This window comes from Choloepus didactylus, chromosome 2 (genome assembly GCF_015220235.1).
Source record: "Choloepus didactylus isolate mChoDid1 chromosome 2, mChoDid1.pri, whole genome shotgun sequence".
Taxonomy (NCBI): domain Eukaryota; kingdom Metazoa; phylum Chordata; class Mammalia; order Pilosa; family Megalonychidae; genus Choloepus; species Choloepus didactylus.
In genome coordinates, this window is record NC_051308.1 from 233,546,539 (window position 1) to 233,565,127 (window position 18,589).

Genomic DNA, 18,589 nt, shown 5'->3' on the forward strand with positions numbered 1-18,589 from the left:
AGCAGAGATGGGGAGATTTGTTGATTTGGGGAGAAACCTTAATGATGAGGAAAACGCAGCTCAGAGAAGAACTGTAGCTTGTCCAAGGTGCTGCAGGAGTGGTGGCCCTTCTCCTCCACACATGCCCAACATGGCACTTCCCAGCCAGGAGTTTTGATTTTGTGGATACTAAAGGGCCAGGGGCCTGACCACAGAGTGATCTAAATTACAGGACCTAGCCAGGGCAGGGCAGCTCCACAGTGTGTCCTTTCTCCTCTCTGGGTCTTTGCAGCTCTTCTCTGGCTGGCCCTGTGTGGAGACATCGTGGGGATCATTGACTCGGACTAGGAGTCACTACCCTGAGCTAGCTTCTCGGGTGTCTGCTTTGCTCTCACATCACCCCAGGGAAAGGTTCTGGGAAGAGGTGGGTTTGGGGCACCCTTAGGTCTAGGCAGGACAGGAGGCACACCACCTTGTAGTCCTACCGTGGTAGTGACACACATGCCCGGTGATGCCTTTTTACCTTTCTCCAGCTGGGCAGTTGGAGCATCTCCAGCTAAGGTCTGCTTTTTGCTTTCAATGGCCATTACTACCCACTCCTACAGTACAACTGCCAACAAAGCAGTCCAGCAGTCTAGCAGACACTTTGTGAGGTAATGAGTTCATCATTACTGGAAATGTTCAAGCAGAAACTGATCACTTGCAGGGGGAGGGATGATTAAAAACTGATTCATGCATCAGATAAAGAATTGGAGCCAAGGGATCCTATATGCCCTTTCAACTCGAGAACTGCACAGGCTTTGAACAAGATTGGACCTGGGTTCAAAAGCTGGCACTGTCACATTGAGCTGCAACAAGTCGTCCCATTTCTCTGAGCTTCCATGTTAGTAAAATGGCAATGATGATGCCTACCTCACAGGTTCGGAATTTAGCTGGAACCAGCCGAGAACTGTTCATTTGTGGATTGGGTGTAATTTCCTAAAAGGCCACCTGGCGGTACCAGGTGAAAGGCTTTGAGTCGCCTGGGAGAAATAGGATGCCCAGAGGAGAAAAATGCCCATGTCTTTCCTTCCTCTGCCCACAAAGCCTGGGTGACCCCAGACTGGCCCGCCTACCCTCTCTGCCTCCGCCCCCAGCTATGGGAAGACCAGCATCCACATGGGCCCGGGCTTTGGGCCCAGGCCCTGTCAGCATGTACAAAACTGAGCTAATGTCTTCAGTAAATACCTAAGAGCCCTGCAGAGTGTGCTCCCACTGGGGAGCCTGGCTGTCTGCCCACTGCTGCAGGGAAGACAAGAGGGCTGGGGGCTGGGCCTGGGAGGAAGGAGGAAGTTCCTGCTCAAGTGCCAGGGTACCTGGGCTGCTGCCCATTGGCAAGGCCAAAAAGCCCAAGACACCCGGGGATCATTATTTCTCAGCATGCATCCTCGGAGCATCTCTGACCCCTGGCGCTCTGGGACACAGATGCCTCAGAGGAGCTGCCCTGGAGGGGCTCACAGCATGGTCACAAGCCAAGGAGATGTCACATTGGGCTAAAGAAAGCTGACTAATCCTGAGCTTCTGAGGACAAAAGATATAGTCCAAGTATCATACCAAAAAGATAACCGAAGGAGATGCTGTCAGTAAAATGGTCTGCAGCCAGCCAGGAATAGCACAGTTATTCTGGAAGCTAGAGAGCTAAGAAGTTGGTCTTCTTGCCCTGGCTTCACCGAGCTACACTGAAACAGAGGGCCGAGGAGGATAGAGGCTTTCTGGGGTTTACCAGCTCCTCCTAGTTCGAGCTCTGGCAATAATGTGGGATGTTGGCAGGCTCCCACAGGCCTCAGAAAGACTGGAAGACTTTCCCCATGTCCCAGGAAGGGTGCAGAAGTACTGTGGGAGGAACAGCATGCCCACAGGGGTCAGTGGCCAGGGGCTGAGGACACTGCAGAGTGACCTGTGCAGATTTGATGACTAGTGGTCCCATGGGGACCAGAGACCAATCAGATGTGGCAGGGAAAGAAGCCCACACCCAGATCCATGCTTGGGCGGGGCAGAACACCTTTGACAGTGAAGGGAAGTGACAGAGGTATGGAGGAGAGGCGTTCCTGGAGCAGGAGGCCTGCAGAGGCCCACAGAAGTTGGTGCTTGAGAAGGGGGTGCCCCTCCCCAATCATACTTCCCTGTCCTTTGGGTAAGCCTACCCCCTACACCTAAAATAAGTCCCAGGGCTTGGGGAGGAGGGGGTGAAAAGAAACAACCTTGAAGAGACTGAATTTAAAATATAGAGACTGTGAAATCGCTGAATTTAAATTTACCAGGAAATTACTGGGATTAGAATGTCTACATCAGAGAGAACAGAGGCTCAGAGACAGATTAAATTGAGTCAGAGGAAATGAAGTTCCATTTCTTAAGCATCTGAGTCTGTGACTATAAAAACTTGTATTCACTCCAAGCAGAAGAGAACTTGGATAGTGTTTGGGAGCCCCAAGATCCAAGGGAAAGTGGAGTTATGGCAAGTACTGGAGGAAACAGGGAAAGGAGTGTCCAGGAGAGGGAACAACCAGTGTGAAGGCACAGAGGTCTGAGTGTGACTGGAGCGAATTGGGCAGAACTGGAGGATGGACTGGAAAGGGGTAAAACTAGAGTCAGGGGCCAGGAATGGGAGCCCAGACCAAAGCAGTGGCAACAAGAAGAGGACAAAATCCAAAAATGTATAGGAAGAAAATCCCTCAGTTTGGGTGGCCGATTGGATCTGGGAAGAGGTGTCTCGCCAGCACTTATTGCTGCATTCAGCAAATACGTGCTGGAGGCCAGGCACTGCCCCTGCCCTCTGGAGTTTACATTCTGGCTTGGGGGGGGGGGGGCGGGGGGGCGGGGACAGGAACAGACAAATGTGTGAAGAACTAAGCAGATTATTCTCGATGGTGATGAACACTATGAAGAAAAGGAAAACGGGATGTGAAGAAGTGTTATGGGTTGGGTTCATCAAGAAGGCCTTTCTGAGGGCGTGACATTTCAGCTGAGCCCTGAACATGAGAAGGAGCCAGCCATGGGACAAGCAGGAGGAAGGGCATTCCAGGCAGAGGAAACAGCCAGGACGAAGGCCCCGAAGCGGGCATGACATGGCAGGTCCACGGAAGAGCAGGTAAGTGAGGGGAGAGTGGGCAGGTTCACATGATAGGCCATGGTGAGGAGGTGGCCTAAGCAGTGGGAACCCAGTCAAGGGTTTGGTGTTTTGTGTTTTTTGTTTTTTTGTTTTTAACTTTATATTTTGAAATACTTTCAGATTTCCAGGACAGTTAGCAAAATAGTACAAACCCCATGGAGAGAAATCCAATATAAATCTATTCCCCCCAATACCCATATCCACCAACCTTAACATTTTGCCACATTTGCTGTAGCATTCTATCTATCCGTCTGTCTGTCTATTTATCAATCCATTCTCAGAACACTTGAGTGTAGGTTGTATATATCATGCTCCTTAAACCCTTAATACTGCTGTGTACATTTCCTCAAAACAAGGATATTCACTTATGTAACCACCTTAGGTAGAGTTGTCAAGTCCAAGAAATTTAACATTGGTATAAAGCTTACGGTCTACATTCCAATTTTTTCATCTGTCCTAATAATGTTCTTTTGAGCCTTTTCTCCTCCATTACTGGATCCTGTATTACATTTAATTGTCATTGTCTCTTTAGTTGCTCTTTTTTTTTTTTTAATTATGGGAACATAGAACATAAAATGTCCCATCTCAACCACTCCCAAGCAAAGCATTCAATAGGATTAATCACATTCACTACCCTCATCATGTTTCATTACTGAAACTTTCCCATCTCCCCAACAGAAACCCTACACCCATTATGCCTTAACTCCCCATTCCCATTGCCTCCCACCCCTGGAATCCTATACTCTCATTTCTCTGTGAGCTTGCATATTCTCTGATATTTTCTTTGTAGTTATGATGGGGCTTAAATTTAGCATCCTAAATCTATAACACTCCTGTTTGCTTAAATACAAATTTTACTTAATGGTATACACAAACTGTTCCTGTACCCCTCCATCCCCCACCTTTATGTAGTTCTTGTCACAGATTGCAAGTTTATATATTATGAGTCCAAAACCACTGATTTATCATTACATTTTATGCATTTATCTTGTCGATCATATAGGAAGTAAAAAGTGGAATTACAAACCAAAAATAGAATAGTGCTGGCATTTATAGTTATCCATGTCTTTTCCCTTATGGGAGATCCTTGTTTCTTAATGCAGCTTCACTCTGTTGTCTAGTGTCCTTTTCTTTCAACCTGCAGAACTCTTCAGCATCTCTTGTGGAGCTGATCTAGTGGTGACACACTCCCTCAGCTTTTATTTTCTGGGAATGTCCTAAAATCTCCCTCATTTTTTAAAATGCAATTTTATTGAAATAAATTCAGATACCATATGGTCATCCAAAGTGTACAATTGTTCTCAATATCTTCACCACAATCAATTTTTGAACATTTTCATTACTCCAAAAAATAAAAGTAAAGTAAAAATAAGAATAAAAAATGAAAGTAAAGAAGAACACCCGAAACATCCCATACCCCTCCCCCACTATTATTTAATTTTTTCCCCATTTTTCTACTCATTTGTCCATACACTGGATAAAAGGAGTGTGAGCCATAAGATTTTCACAATCACATAGTCACACCATGTAAGCTATATAGTTATATGATCATCTTCAAGAATCAAGGATACTGGATTGCAGTTCAACAGTTTCAGGTATTTCCTTCTAGCTATTCTAATACATCTATATAATGCATGAGAGTAACCTCCAGAATGACCTCTCAACTCTATTTGAAATCTCTCAGCTATTGAAACTTTATTTTGTTTCATTTCTCTTCCCCCTTTTGGTCCAGAAGGCTTTCTCAATCCTGCAATGCCAGCTCCAGGCTCCTCAAGGTCCATGTTGCCAGGGAGACCTACACCCCTGGGAGTCATGTCCGACATAGGAGGGGAAAGCAGCAAGTCTGCCTTCCAAGTTGGCTTAGACAGAGAGGCAACATCTGAGCAACAAAAGAGGTTCTCTGTGGGTGACTCTCGGGCACAGTTATAAGTAGGCTTAGCCTCTCCTTTGCAGGAACAAGCTTAATAAGAGTAAGCCCCAAGATCGAGGGGTTGGCTTACTAAATTGGTAGTCCCCAATGCTTGCAAGAATATCAGGAATTCCCCAGGTGTGGATGTTTAATATTTCCACATTTTTCCCCAGTCCCTCAAAGGGGCTTTGCAAATACTTTTTATTCTCTGCCCAAAATACTCTGGGATGTATTGGGGCTTCACACTAACCTATACATACCAACCAGATCTCACACCCTATTCAAGGTTCCATGTAATTGGTATTTGAGTGAACTAACTATACAAGTTAAATTAAATAGTTCTCTCTGTAGAGAATATAGATTTTGCACCAACTATTCATCTCTTCCTTAGGTCCCACACAGAATCCAACATTTTAAAACACAGTCAATATTATCCTCTACCCTTTAGTCTGATCAGTCCCAATCTCAACCAAGTCCATTTCATTCATATCTCCAACTGAAGTCTGATCTCCTTTTCAGCCTCTTTAACAGTTGCTTCATGGGGCAATACCAACACTTACAGCTGCCAAACTCTGGCTCTGAATCCTAGGTGCCATACAGACACCTGAAGCTCCCGGGACTGGCCAGGATGCACACAAACGGCTCAGAATCTCAGAATTTGGAAGTAGCCATTACAACTCATGAATAGATGTGACTGCTGTAAGAGCTTACAATCTAGGAACCTTTACAATAAGCCCTCCCGTGATAACCCATGCTTAGATTCAAGTCTGAGTTTGCACTTTACTGTTAGTCTGTATTGGTGAGGCATTATAATGTTTGTCTTTTTGAAATTCTGGCTTATTTCACTCAACATACTGTCCTCAAGGTCCATTCACCTTGTTGCATACCTCACAACTTCATTCCTTTTTGCCACCACTCAATGTTCCTTTGTATGTATACACCACAGTTCACCATTCCATTTATCGGTTGATGTACCCTTAGGCCATCTCCATCCATTGCAAATCATGAATACTGCTGCCACAAACACCAGTGTGCAATTGTCCACTCATGTCCCCATTCTCAGTTCCTCCAAGTATGCACCCAGTAACAGTGTTGCAGGACCATATGGCAACCCCATACTTAGCTTCCTGTGGAACCACAACACCGCCCTTCAGATGGGCTACACCATTCTACTTCCCTACCAATAGTGAATAGGTACATCCCTCTATCCACATTTTCTCCAGCACTTGTATCCCTTTCTTTGTTTTTCAAACAGTTTTATTCACACACCATGCAATTCATCCTAAGTAAACAAACAGTGATACCTGGTATAATCACATAGTTATATATTTACTGCCACAATCAATATGAGGACGTTTCCATTTCTACCACAATGAAAGAGGAAGAGGAGAAAAAAAATGAGGAATAAAAAAATATAAGAAGATAAAATTAAAATAAAATAAAATACAATGAAAATGTCATATAACTACAACAATACCAAGAATCCCATATCACTCCCTCATATCCCCCTCTTGTAGACATTTAGCTTTGGTATATTGCCTTTGTTACAATTAATGGGGGCATATTGCAATGTTACTGTTAACTATAGACTTGCTTGCATTGATTGTATTTTTCCTCTATACCATCCAATTTTCAACAGTTTGCAATGTTGACTTCATTTGTTCTCTCTCATGTAAAAACATTCTTATATTAGTACATTTAATCACCATCATTGACCACTCTAGGTTTCACTAAGTTATACTATCCCAGTCTTTATCTTCTATCTTTCCTTCTGGTGTCATGCATGCCCCTAGCCTTCCAATCCTGTCTCTCCTGTCTTTTCCAATCTGCTTCTAGTGCTCCCTTTAGTATTTCTTGTAGGACAGGTATCTTGTTCACAAACCCTCCCAGTGTCTGTTTGTCTGAAAATATTTTAAACTCTCCCTCATTTTAGAAGGACAGTTTTGCTGGATATAGAATTCTTGTTTGGCAGTTTTTCTCTTTCAGTATCTTAAATATATCGTATTTCTGCCTTCTCTCCTCCATGGTTTCTACTGAGAAATCTGCACATAGTCTTTTTGAGTGTCCCTTGTATGTGATGGATCTCTTTTCTCTTGCTGCTTTCAGAATTTTCTCCTTGTCTTTGACATTTGATAATCTGAGTAAGTGTCTTGGAGTAGTTCTATTAGGATCTGTTCTGTTTGGGATATGCTGCGCTTGTTGGGTCTATAATTTTTTGTCTTTCATAAGAGATGGGAAATTTTCAGTGATTATTTCCTTCATTATTCTTTCCACTCCTTTTCCCTTCTCTTCTTTTTCTGTAACACCCATAACACATATATTCATGTGCTTCATGTTGTCATTCAGTTCCCTGAGATGCTGCTCTTATTTTTCCATTCTTTTCCCTATCTGTTCTTTGGTGTGTAGGATTTTAGATGCCTTGTCCTCTAGTTCATGAATCCTTTGTTCTGCCTCTTCAAATCCGCTGTTGTATGTCTCCACTGTGTTTTTCATCTCTTCATTGTGCCTTTCATTCCCATAAGTTCTGCCATTTGTTTTTTCAAGCTTATGAATTTTTCTTTATGGTCACCCATTGTCTTCTTTATAGCCTTCATCTCTTTTGCCACATTTTCCTTCAGCTCATTGATTTGATTTAGGAGATTTGTTTGAACATCTTTAATTAGTTGTTTCAACTCCCATATCTCACTTGAAGTGTAAGATTCTTTCTTTGGGCCATATCTTCATTTTTCCTTGTGTGAATAATAATTTTTTGTTGTCTAGGCATCTGATTTCCTTGATTTCAGATTTCCTTGATTACACCAATCAGGTTTTCCCAGACCAGATGGCCTAGGTCCCAGTATAATCAGTGTCAGGTTTCCCTAAGGATGAGACCAAGCAGGTTGTAAGACTTCCCTGTGAGGCCTCTAGACTCTGTTCTTTTCCTATCCCACCCATCAGGTGGTGCTTGTCAGCTTGCAGCTCCTCATTGGTGAAAAGAGGTGTAGTGCCTTTAATTTTCAGCAGACCCAGTCCCTGCTGGGGACAAGGGTGGTCAGAAGCCAAGCTTAAGCTGTTTCTGTTTTCCCTCCAGGCCCCAGGATCTGAATTCTTTGAGGAAGGGCAACCACTTAAGTTGGGTCCTGCTGCCCCCCTTTTTAGGGAAGATAGTCCTTTAGGGGATTAGCTTCTTCACTTGACTTCTTCTTTTGTCTCTGATTATCTTAACTCCACCCTTGCCTGGGTCAGTGCTGACAACTGAAAATACCTGAGGCTTTCTCTAATGAGCTATTTAGAAAGAAAAAAAAAAAGAAGAAGAAAGTAATCCCCTTTTCAGAGCCAGTCCCCAGCTCCCTGGTTTCTCTAGTCCAGAGCCATAGTTGGTACCTGGTTCTACGGGCCCCTTTTATTGGGACACAGCCGTTTTCCAGTATTCTGAGCTTAGCCGTTTCCAAAAGCCTCTGTTTTTATTTATTTATTTATTTTTCCATCAGCCCTGCCTCCTCTCTGCCAGGAGAAATCTCAGGCTCCTTTCCTGCTTGTTCTGGGTTTATCTTTGCTCATAGCTTGTATTCTGTAGTCCAACTTTGTTAATTAAAACCACAGTTGGAGCTTAGTTGAGTTACCTTCCCTTGCTCCCAGCAGAAATCGCTTCTTATTCCTGCAGAGAAGTGTATTAGCTCAGCCTGCCATGCCAGTTGGGGAGGGGCACTGCCTCCAGTTTGGGGGCAGGGGGGAGCTTTACTTACAGTTCTGCGCTGTGGTCTTGGTCCTTTCACCCATTCCAGACTGGTGTACAATGTGTGTCCAGTCACGGATGTCCCCCAAACAGTTGTTCCAGACTATTTACTAGTTGTTCCTAGCTATTTACTAGTTGCTCTAGAGAACTAACTAAATTCCTCACCTCCCTATGCCACCATAATTCTCCCTCCTTTTTGAAAGACAGTTTTGCCAGATATAGAATTCTTGAGTTGCAATGATTTGCATTCAGCACTTTAATAGGCCATCACACTGTTGTCTTGACTCCATGGCTTCCGATGAGAAGTCGGCACTTAGTCTTATTGAGGCTCCCTGTATGTGACATGTTGCTTCTTTCTTGCAGCTTTCAGAATCCTCTCTTCATCTTTGGAATTCAGCAGTCAGTTTGATTATAATGTGTTGTAATGTGCATCTGTTTGGGTTTTTCCTGTTTGGAGTTCATTGAGCATCTTGGATGTGTATATTTGTGTCTTTTAATAAAGTTGGGAAATTATCAGTCATAATTTCTTGGAATATTTCCTCATCTCCTTTCTTCCTTCTTCTGGAATTCCCACAATGCATTTATTGGTATGCTTGCCTCTGTTCATTTTCCTTCATTCTTTCTTCTTTCTGCTCCTCAGAATGGATGATTTCAATTGTCTTATCTTCAGGTTCACTGATTCTTTCTTCTGCCAGGTCCAATCTTCTGTTGAACCCCTCAAGGGAATTTTTGATTTATTTTCCTGTGGTCTTCAGATTTGTTTGGTTCCTTTTCTTAATTTCCATCTCTCTCATTCTCTTTATGTTCATCTCTTGCATTCCTGATTTCCTTTAGTTCTTTGAGCATATTTAGGACCTTTTTAAAAAGTCTTTGTCTGATATGTCCAGGTCTGAGCCTTCTCATTGATGGTTTCTAATACTTTAATTTTCTCTTTTACCTGGGCCATCACTTTCTGTTTCTTTGTATGTTTCATAATCTTTGGTTGAAACCTAGATATTTTGCTATTTTAAAGTGTTATTCCTGGAATTTAGACCCTGAGGCATCTGTTCCTCAGCTTGTATCTGGCTAGTGTTTGTTGAATGCCAGGAACTAACAGAGAGACAGAGAGAGAGAGAGAGAGAGAGAGAGAGAAAGGGAAGGGAAGGGAAGGGAAGGGAAGAAGGAAAGAAAGAAAAGACCTTTCCCCTTTCCCCATCTTTGCTGACTGAACTGTGCCAGCACTCTCCTTCAGAGCTTATCCATACAATGAGTTTAAAGAATACCTCTAGACCAGAGTAGGGGCCTCCCTGATGCTTTCTGCACATGTATCTTTTCTTGGGTATGTTTGTGTGGCCCTAGGAATTCCCCATTTACATGGATCTGAATGTCTTCTCTTCCCTAGGAAAGTTTCCTTACTACCCTGGGCACTGAATTGTATAGCTACAGCCCAATGAAGTGTTTTCAGCAGGGGAGTAACAGATGATCTGATGTTGTTCTTCAGTAAGTCCCTTGGCTGGCCTTCCCTTGTGCTGCCCTTTGGTGAAGAGGAGAGCCTCGATTTGATCCCAGCCCAGGGTCTAGAGGGCTGGCTTGGGCTTTGAACGACCTGAGCTGCCCCTAAGGAGACGCTGGAGGAGCCCATCTAGGGACCTGGGCCTGCCCCCAAGAGTACTTCACTCACCTGACACCAGGCAGCATTTCTCTACACCTACCCTTCTTGGAGCCCATCTCCTGGGCCTGGGCATGTGGCTGCAATTCCTCAGGTGGCATCCAGGCCTGCACTACTTTCTGTCCACCTGCATCTGCATCTGGTGAAGCTCATCCAGCCACACCTACACATCTATGGCTTGAGGATTATCCATCTGCTGCTGTGGATGCCCACCTCTTTCCAGGCCACTCACTGGCATTTTACACCCCAATACCCAGCTTGTCTGCTGAGTCTGTCTACCTCTCACTCTCCCAGGGGCCCTCATCTGCCTCCTAGCCTGCTTTTCCTCCTGTGATTTTTCCTCCCAGTTAGGGATGCCACTGCCTTCTCAGTCACCTGGGAAGTCACCTGGCTTCTCCTTTCTCTTCTGGATCCTTTGACTTTCAGTTCTGGCTGCTCCATCTGGCGCTCTCTCTCTCTCTCTCTCGCTCTCTCTCTCTCTCTCTCTCTCTCTCCCCCCTCCCCCTCCCTTCCTCCCTCCTTCCCTCTTTCTCTCTAGGTCCTTGTCTAATAAGACCTTCAGTAATAGCACAGTAATAGCATTAAGACCCATCCTGCTCCAGTTGAGCCACATCTTAATTGAAGGAACCTCATTAAAAGATCCTATGTACAAGGGTTCACACCCAAAGGAATGGATTAAGTTTAAGAATCGCAGTCTATCCTCTGGATCCCAAAAAGACATGTTCTTTTCACATGCAAAATACATTCATTCCATCACAACATCCCAAAAGCCTTAAGTCATTTCAGGAAAAATGTTAAGTACAAAGTCTCATTGAAATTGATTATAGATGTGACCAGTCCTGAGGCACAATTCCCCTGTCTGTGGGCCTGTAAACCTAGAAAACATGTTACCTGCTTCTAGTATACAATGGAGGTACAGGCTTAGGATAAACATTCCCATTCCAGAAGGGAGAAATTAGAAGGGAAGCAGGAGTCATGAGTACCAAACAGTTCTGAAACCAAGCCGGGCAAACTCCATTCGATTTCAAGGTCTGAAAGTCATCTTTGGATCAATGTTTTGTTCTCTGGGCCTGAGGGAGTGACAGTCCCCTTCTTTCCAAATACTTGTGTAGTGGCCATGCTCTCCATAAACACTGGGACATGGACCCCACCCTCCCTGAGCATTAGGGTGGCAGCCAGGCTCTCTGCAAATGCCAGGGCACAGGCCCCACCCTCTCCAACATTGGGATAGCAGCCAAGCTCTCCATGAACACCAGAGCACAGGCCCACCATCCCTAAGCATTGGGGCGGTAGCACTCTCCCTGGACAACAGGCTCATGTCCTGGCCCATCCAAGCACCAGGGCAGATGGTCTGCCCCTTCTAAACATAGGGATGAACCTGCCCTGTCCACACACATGGATTGGCCCACTCTTGGCCCAAGGAGATCTCTCCAGTCCAGATCTTGGTTTCCATAGTTCTGCCCTTGAAGTCATTCTTCCTTCAATCCATCCCTTCTCTGTCCCTTTCAGCCCAGGCTGGCAGCAGTTCTGCTCATGCAAATTTTTAAAAAACTTTGTTGTCTTTGCATGCCATGCACAGGGTTCCAAACCATTATACACTAGAACCTTCCACAGATCCTTCCTGCATAACTGCATTTCCAATCCAGACTTCCACTGAAATGGCTGACAGCATCCATGTTCAGTTAAACCCTCACATGGAGCCCTATTTTCCAGGGACTTGCTTTCTGGAAGCTCAGGGAGGTCCCTGATAGAGCTGCTTCTGGCCCTAGTCAGTCACAGAGCATACTGTCTGGATAGGTTCAAAATTTTCCAAACAGTCAATTTCTGGTTTCTTTGTGTTTAAGAATTCAGTTCTCCGCTTTTTCCTCTCCTCTCTCATTTCACTATAAGCTTCAAGAGGAAGCCAGGCTTGGAAATTTCCTAAGCCAAATATTGAAGTTCATTATTTTCAAGTTCTGCCTTCCATCCAACTCAATTTTGCCATGTTCTCTGCTATCATATATAAAAAGGATTGCCTTTCTTCCAATTTCCAATGCCACAGTCATTTCATTCTAAGGCTCACCAGAAAAGTACCTTTAACGTCCATATTCTACCAATGTTCTGTTTATGCTGAACTATATATTCTCTAAGATGATACAAGCTTTCTCTGTAGCTCTCACTCATTTTTGAACCCTCAGAATTCTTTCAGCCTCTACCCATTACCCAATTCCAAAGTTGTTTCCACATTGTTATTTGCAATAGCAGCACCCCACTTTCCAGTTTTAGTTTTAGTTTCCTGGCTGCCAAAGTAAATACCATGCAGTGGTTTGGCTTAAATAATGGGAATTTATTGGCTCGTGGTTTTGAGGCTAGAAGTGCAAATCAAGGCATCATCTGGGCAATGCTTTCTTCCCCCAAAGACTGTGGCATTCTGGGGCTGGATGCTGGTGATCCTTGGTCCTTGGCTTTTCTGTCACGAGGCAATGCACATGGTGGCCTCTCCTGGCCTCTCCCTTCTCTTCCAGGTTCTGTTGACTTCCAGCTTTGGTTGCTCCCTCTGTTGCTTTGTTTGTCTCTGTGGCCTTCCCTATAAGTCCTTCAGTAATAGGATTAAGACCCATCCTGATTCATTTGGGCCACACCTTAACTGAAGTAATCTCATCAAAAGGACCTATTTACAATGGGTGCACACCCACAGAAATGGATTATGTTTAAGAACATGTTTATCTGGGGTACATAGCTCCAAGCCACCACAAGTTCTAAATCTATTACAGTTGAGTTTCTGTTGATTCTAACTTCACTTAAAGAGTCTACACATACAGTTCCTATACACCTCCAATCCTCCCTTTTATGTTGTTCTTGTCATAAATTGCATCTTTTTTTTATCTTCATTTTATTGAGATATATTCACATACCACACAGTCATACAAAACAAATCATACTTTCGATTGTTTACAGTACCATTACATAGTTGTACATTCATCACCTAAATCAATCCCTGACACCTTCATTAGCACACACACAAAAATAACAAGAATAATAATTAGAGTGAAAAAGAGCAATTGAAGTAAAAAAGAACACTGGGTACCTTTGTCTGTTTGTTTCCTTCCCCTATTTTTCTACTCATCCATCCATAAACTAGACAAAGTGGAGTGTGGTCCTTATGGCTTTCCCAATCCCATTGTCACCCCTCATAAGCTACATTTTTATACAACTGTCTTCGAGATTCATGGGTTCTGGGTTGTAGTTTGATACGTAAATTGCATCTTTATGCATTGTGTGCCCAGAAACAAAGACTTATGCTTGTTTTTTTAATGAATTGTAATTTTAAGCCTTGCAAGAAATAAAAGACAATGTTACTGGAACTTTGAATAGGAAGTGAGATATGGTAGGTCTGTATAGGTTAGAGTGAAATAGCAATACATCCCAAAGTAATTTGGGCGGAGAATAAAAATACATGTTCCGGGCTCCCCTGAGGAGCTGAGGGAGGATGCGGAGGTGTTGGATTTCCTCACCTGGATTGTTGCTGATGTTCTCACAAACATTGGGGACTGACGGCTTAACACGCTAAGCCCTCTGTCTTGGGGCTTGCCCCTATGAAGCTTGTTACTGCAAAGGGGAGGCTAAACCTGCTTATAATTGTGCCTAAGAGTCTCCCCGAGTGCCTCTTTGTTGCTCATATTTGGCCCTCTTTCTCTAACTAAGCCACCTTGGCAGGTGATCTCACTGCCCTCCCCCTATGTGGGACCTGACTCCCAGGGGTATAAATCTACCCGGCAATGCAGAATATGACTCCCAGGGATGAATCTGGACCTGGCATCATGAAATTGGGAACATCTTGACCAAGAGGGGGACGCGAAATGAAACTAAATAAATCTTTGCTGGCTGAGAGATTTCAAATGGAGTCAAGAGGTCACTCTGGTGGATACTCTTACACACTTATATAGATTACACTTTTTAGGTTTTAATGTTTTGGAATAGCTAGAAGTAAATACCTGAAACTACCAAACTCAACCCAGTAGCCTTGACTCTTGAAGACGATTGTATAACAATGTAGTTTACAAGGGGTGACAGTGTGAATGTGAAAACCTTGTGGATCGCACTCCTTTATCCAGTGTATGGATGGATGAGTAGATAAATGGGGACAAAAACTAAATGAAAAATAGGGTGGGATGGGGGGGATGATTTGGGTGTTCTTTTTTATTTTTATTTTTATTTTTTATTCTGATTCTGATTCTTTCTGGTGCAAGGAAAATGTTCAAAAATAGATTGGGGTGATGAATGCACAACTATGATGGTACTGTGAACAGCTGACTGTACACCAAGGATGATTTTATGGTATGTGAATATATCTCAATAAAACTGAATTTAAAAAAATTATATCTGTATACATATATATATATATAGAGAGAGAGAGAGACACAATGTTACAAATGAAAAATGAAATAATACTGACTTTTACATTTACCCATGATGTTACTTACATTGGAGATTGTTATTTCTACATCCAGCATTGAAATATTCTCTAAGGTACTTTCCTTTCAACATGGAGGATTCCCTTTAGCATTTCCTATAATGCTAAAGGTCTAAGGTAATGGACTCCCTCAGTTTTTGTTTGTCCAAAAATGTCATCTCTGAAGGATAACTTTGCTGGATATATTATCCTTGGGTAACAGTTTTTTCCTTCAGCACTTTAGATATGTCCTTCTAGTGCCTTCGGGCATCATGGCTTTTATTGAGAAATGGGATGTTAATCCTATTACATATCCTTATATGTGATATGTTGCTTCTTTCGCTGTTTTTAAGAGCCTGTCTTTGTCTTCGGCATTGGCCAGTTCAATCATACTGTGTCTCAGTGTAGATCTGTTTGGGTTCATCCTGCTTAGCATTTTTGAGCATCTTGGATTTATATATTCATATCTTTCATCAGATTTAGGAAGTTTTCTGCCATTATTTTTTCAAATATCTTTTCTGACCCTTTATCTCTCTTTTCTCCTTCTAGAATGCCTCTGATGCATATGTCAGTAGGCTGGATGCTGTCTCACAAGTTCCTCAGGCTCTATTTGATTTCTTTCATTATTTCGTTCTTTTTTCTTTTTGCTCCTCAATCTTGACAATTCCAGTTGTTTTCTCTTCAAGTTCAATAATCCTTTTTTCTGCCTCCTCCAGCCTGCTCTTGAATCCCTCTGTTGAATTTTTCACTTCAATTAGTGTAGTCTTGAGTTGCAGAATTTCTCTTTGGTTCTTCTTTATAATTTCTATCTCATTATTGAAATTCTCATTTTGTTGATATATTGTTTTCCTGATTTCTTTTAGTTCTTTGTCCATGTTTTCCTTTAGTTCATGAAACTTATTTGTGATCATTGTTTTAAGATCTTTAGTAATTCCAGAGACTGCACTTCCTATAGAATATTTTCCATATTTTTTTCCTGTAAGTATGTCATACTTTTTCTGTCTCCTGATATGTTTTGTAATAGGTTGTGGAGAACTGGACAATATAACTATTATGTTGTTGTCGGTCTGAAAATCTAAGTTCTCCCACTATTCAGTCCACCAGACTAAGAACAAGTGGGGGGGTGGATAGGGAGGAGGAAAGAAAGAAATAGGAGGGGAAAAAAGGAAAGAAAGAGAGAAAAAAAAACAATACTAACAAACAGGCAAAACACCCACAAAATAAAGAAAGGAAAGGAAAAAAGGAAAAAATGAAGTGCAATGCCCTCCTCCAAGCCTCTTATCATATGGGAAGCCAGAAGCTGCTACTTTTGAGGCCAAAATCTAGGCCAGTATCCTGGCTCGTCCCTCGGGGATTTACCACACCCAAAAATATAACACAGAGAAAGGAAAAAACAACCAACAAAAAAACAAAAAACAAAAAAAAGAAAAGGAGGTACATTGGCCCTCGATGACCCTTCAGATGCTGGCATAAGGCCAGAAGATGCTGCTTCTGAGAGAAACCGAGGCTACAGTCTGTATTGGGCCCTCAGGGATCTGCCAGACTAAACAACACAGAAGAGAGAAAGAAGAAACCCAACCAATGTAGAAGTGCACTGGGTCTTTAATTCCTCGTGTATGCTGTGAGGCTGGAGAGGGTTAGAACCCAGGCCAGGGTCTGTGTTGTTCCTTCATGGTCTCCCGGATCAGGAAAGGCCCACACAGAAGGAAGGGAAAAACAGCCAAAGAAGGTGCATCAGCTCTTTACGTTCAGGGTGTGCTGGCGGGGGTGCTGGAAGCACTGCTGCCCAGAGGACCAAAGCTGAGGCCAGCTTCCTCACTGATCCCTCAAGGATCCCCCAGACCAACTTCTACCCTCAACCTCAATTTTCAGAGGAGGTGGTCTCCTCTGCCAGCCCTGGGCCCAGCCAGTGCTCCCAGAATCCAGGCCATGTTGCTGCAGCTGCAGCCACTTCCACAGCCACTGCCCAAGGCCTGAGCAAGGGGTGCTGGTCACTGGTTTGTGCTTTCACTCACAGAAGCTCCACTCTCGGCAGCTTCTCGCTTTCTCTGGCTGTCATGTAGTTGTTCTAAATGTCCATTCTGGTCCCAGGGTCACCACCTAGTTAAGTCTGGTCTCTTTTCCCAGATCTTTCATTTTTCTAGTGGAGGGAACTATTTGTAAAACTTCCTCCTCCCTTTTGCACCTGTGCTCCTCCAAAGCCCCTCTCTTCTGGTGGGGGGAGACAGACAACAAATTAAAAAATAATTTTAAAATAATTTCAGATGATTCAAAAACAAGATATGTGAAATAAAGAGCCTGGAGCTCAGCAAGTCCTTGAGTGAGGGGAGAGGGGGGCTCGCTGGGTAGGTGACATGCACGCTGAGACTTGAGCAAGGGGAAGCAGCCATCTATGTGAGGTACTGGGGGTGGGGGTGGGGGGGCGGGGGTGGAGAGCTCCAGCTGGTGGGAGCTGCAATGCAGAGGCCCCAGGAACAGAGAAGGGCCGGAGTTGCTGAAGTGCTGCAGGCAAGGGAGGAGAGCGGTGGCAGATGGAAGCAAGGGGCAGTCGGGGCAGATCTGGCAAGGTCTTGAAGGCCAGCCCTGGGATTTGCATTGTATTCTGAGTGCAGTGAGAGCCGCTGGGGGGTTCTAATCACAGGTGTGACGCTACCAGATTTACATGGCAAAAAAAGGGCACCCTGATGGTTGTGCCATGTCCCAGAGGGGAAGCAGGGAGACCAATCAGGAACCAACTGCGGGGATCCAGGCAAGAGACAGTGGCGGCAGTGGACGGGGGTGCCCCTTGGCTTCTACCTTGGCTTAGCCTTCTCTGTGTGTCCTACCCCTGGGGCCTCAGGTGGGGCTCTCCATGCCTCACCCTCGCCCACCCTCACCCCAGCTCAGGCCTGTGTGTCTGTCTGCTGGGACTGTCTCTACCTCGATGCATCCTTCCTCTCAAGGCCTGGCCGGGGGCCTTGTCCAAAAGGGTGCTTAATAAATATTCGGGAAGGCCCAAACCTTGAAGGAATGAGTGGATTCATGAGGGCTCTTTGCTAGAAGGATTCAAGGAGGTGGTCCAGCGGCTTCACCTGAGGCTCTAAGAGGAGAAGCTACTTGTTGGAGGGACGTGCAATTTAGTGGTCAAGGGGCCCAGGACAGCAGAACTCACTAGACGAAGTGGCACACACACAACCCTTGGGAACTCAGTTTTGACCAAGTTACTCCCAGGCCCCAACTGCTGACCGGCTTCGTGTCCCCAGCAGCAGTGCTTGTCACGGACTTCAACTTCAGAATCGCCCCATGGTCTGAACAACGCAGGAGTGCACGTTTTGAACAGGCCCCCCAGGGGAAGCTGAGGCTTACTCCAGTGTTTCCTCTGTGAGCTCCCTGGGGGCAGTGAAGAACAACTCCCTAACCCCAACCCTCTGGCCACTTGCTCCCCAGACCCCCAGCCTCCTCCTCTGTGCCCAAGTGGACTTTGCGGTTTCCCTGATCTTCAGGTGAACTGTCACGCTCATTCCCCAAGTCGCTTCCTTTCTTCACATCCCTGCTGAGCTCTTGACTCACCAAACCAGGGCGAGCAGGACTGGGCATCCAGTCCGGAGACCCGGAGATAATTCAGATGCAAGCCCTGCCATCAAGGCAGTCCTGGCTGGTGGAGAGAGCCCCACCCAGCTGGGAATAACCCTGACTCTGCGCAGATGGGGGAAGAGCTGCAGGAAGGGGAACCGTGTGCTCTGGGGGTATGGGCAGGGGGTCTGAGCTGCAGAGTCCTG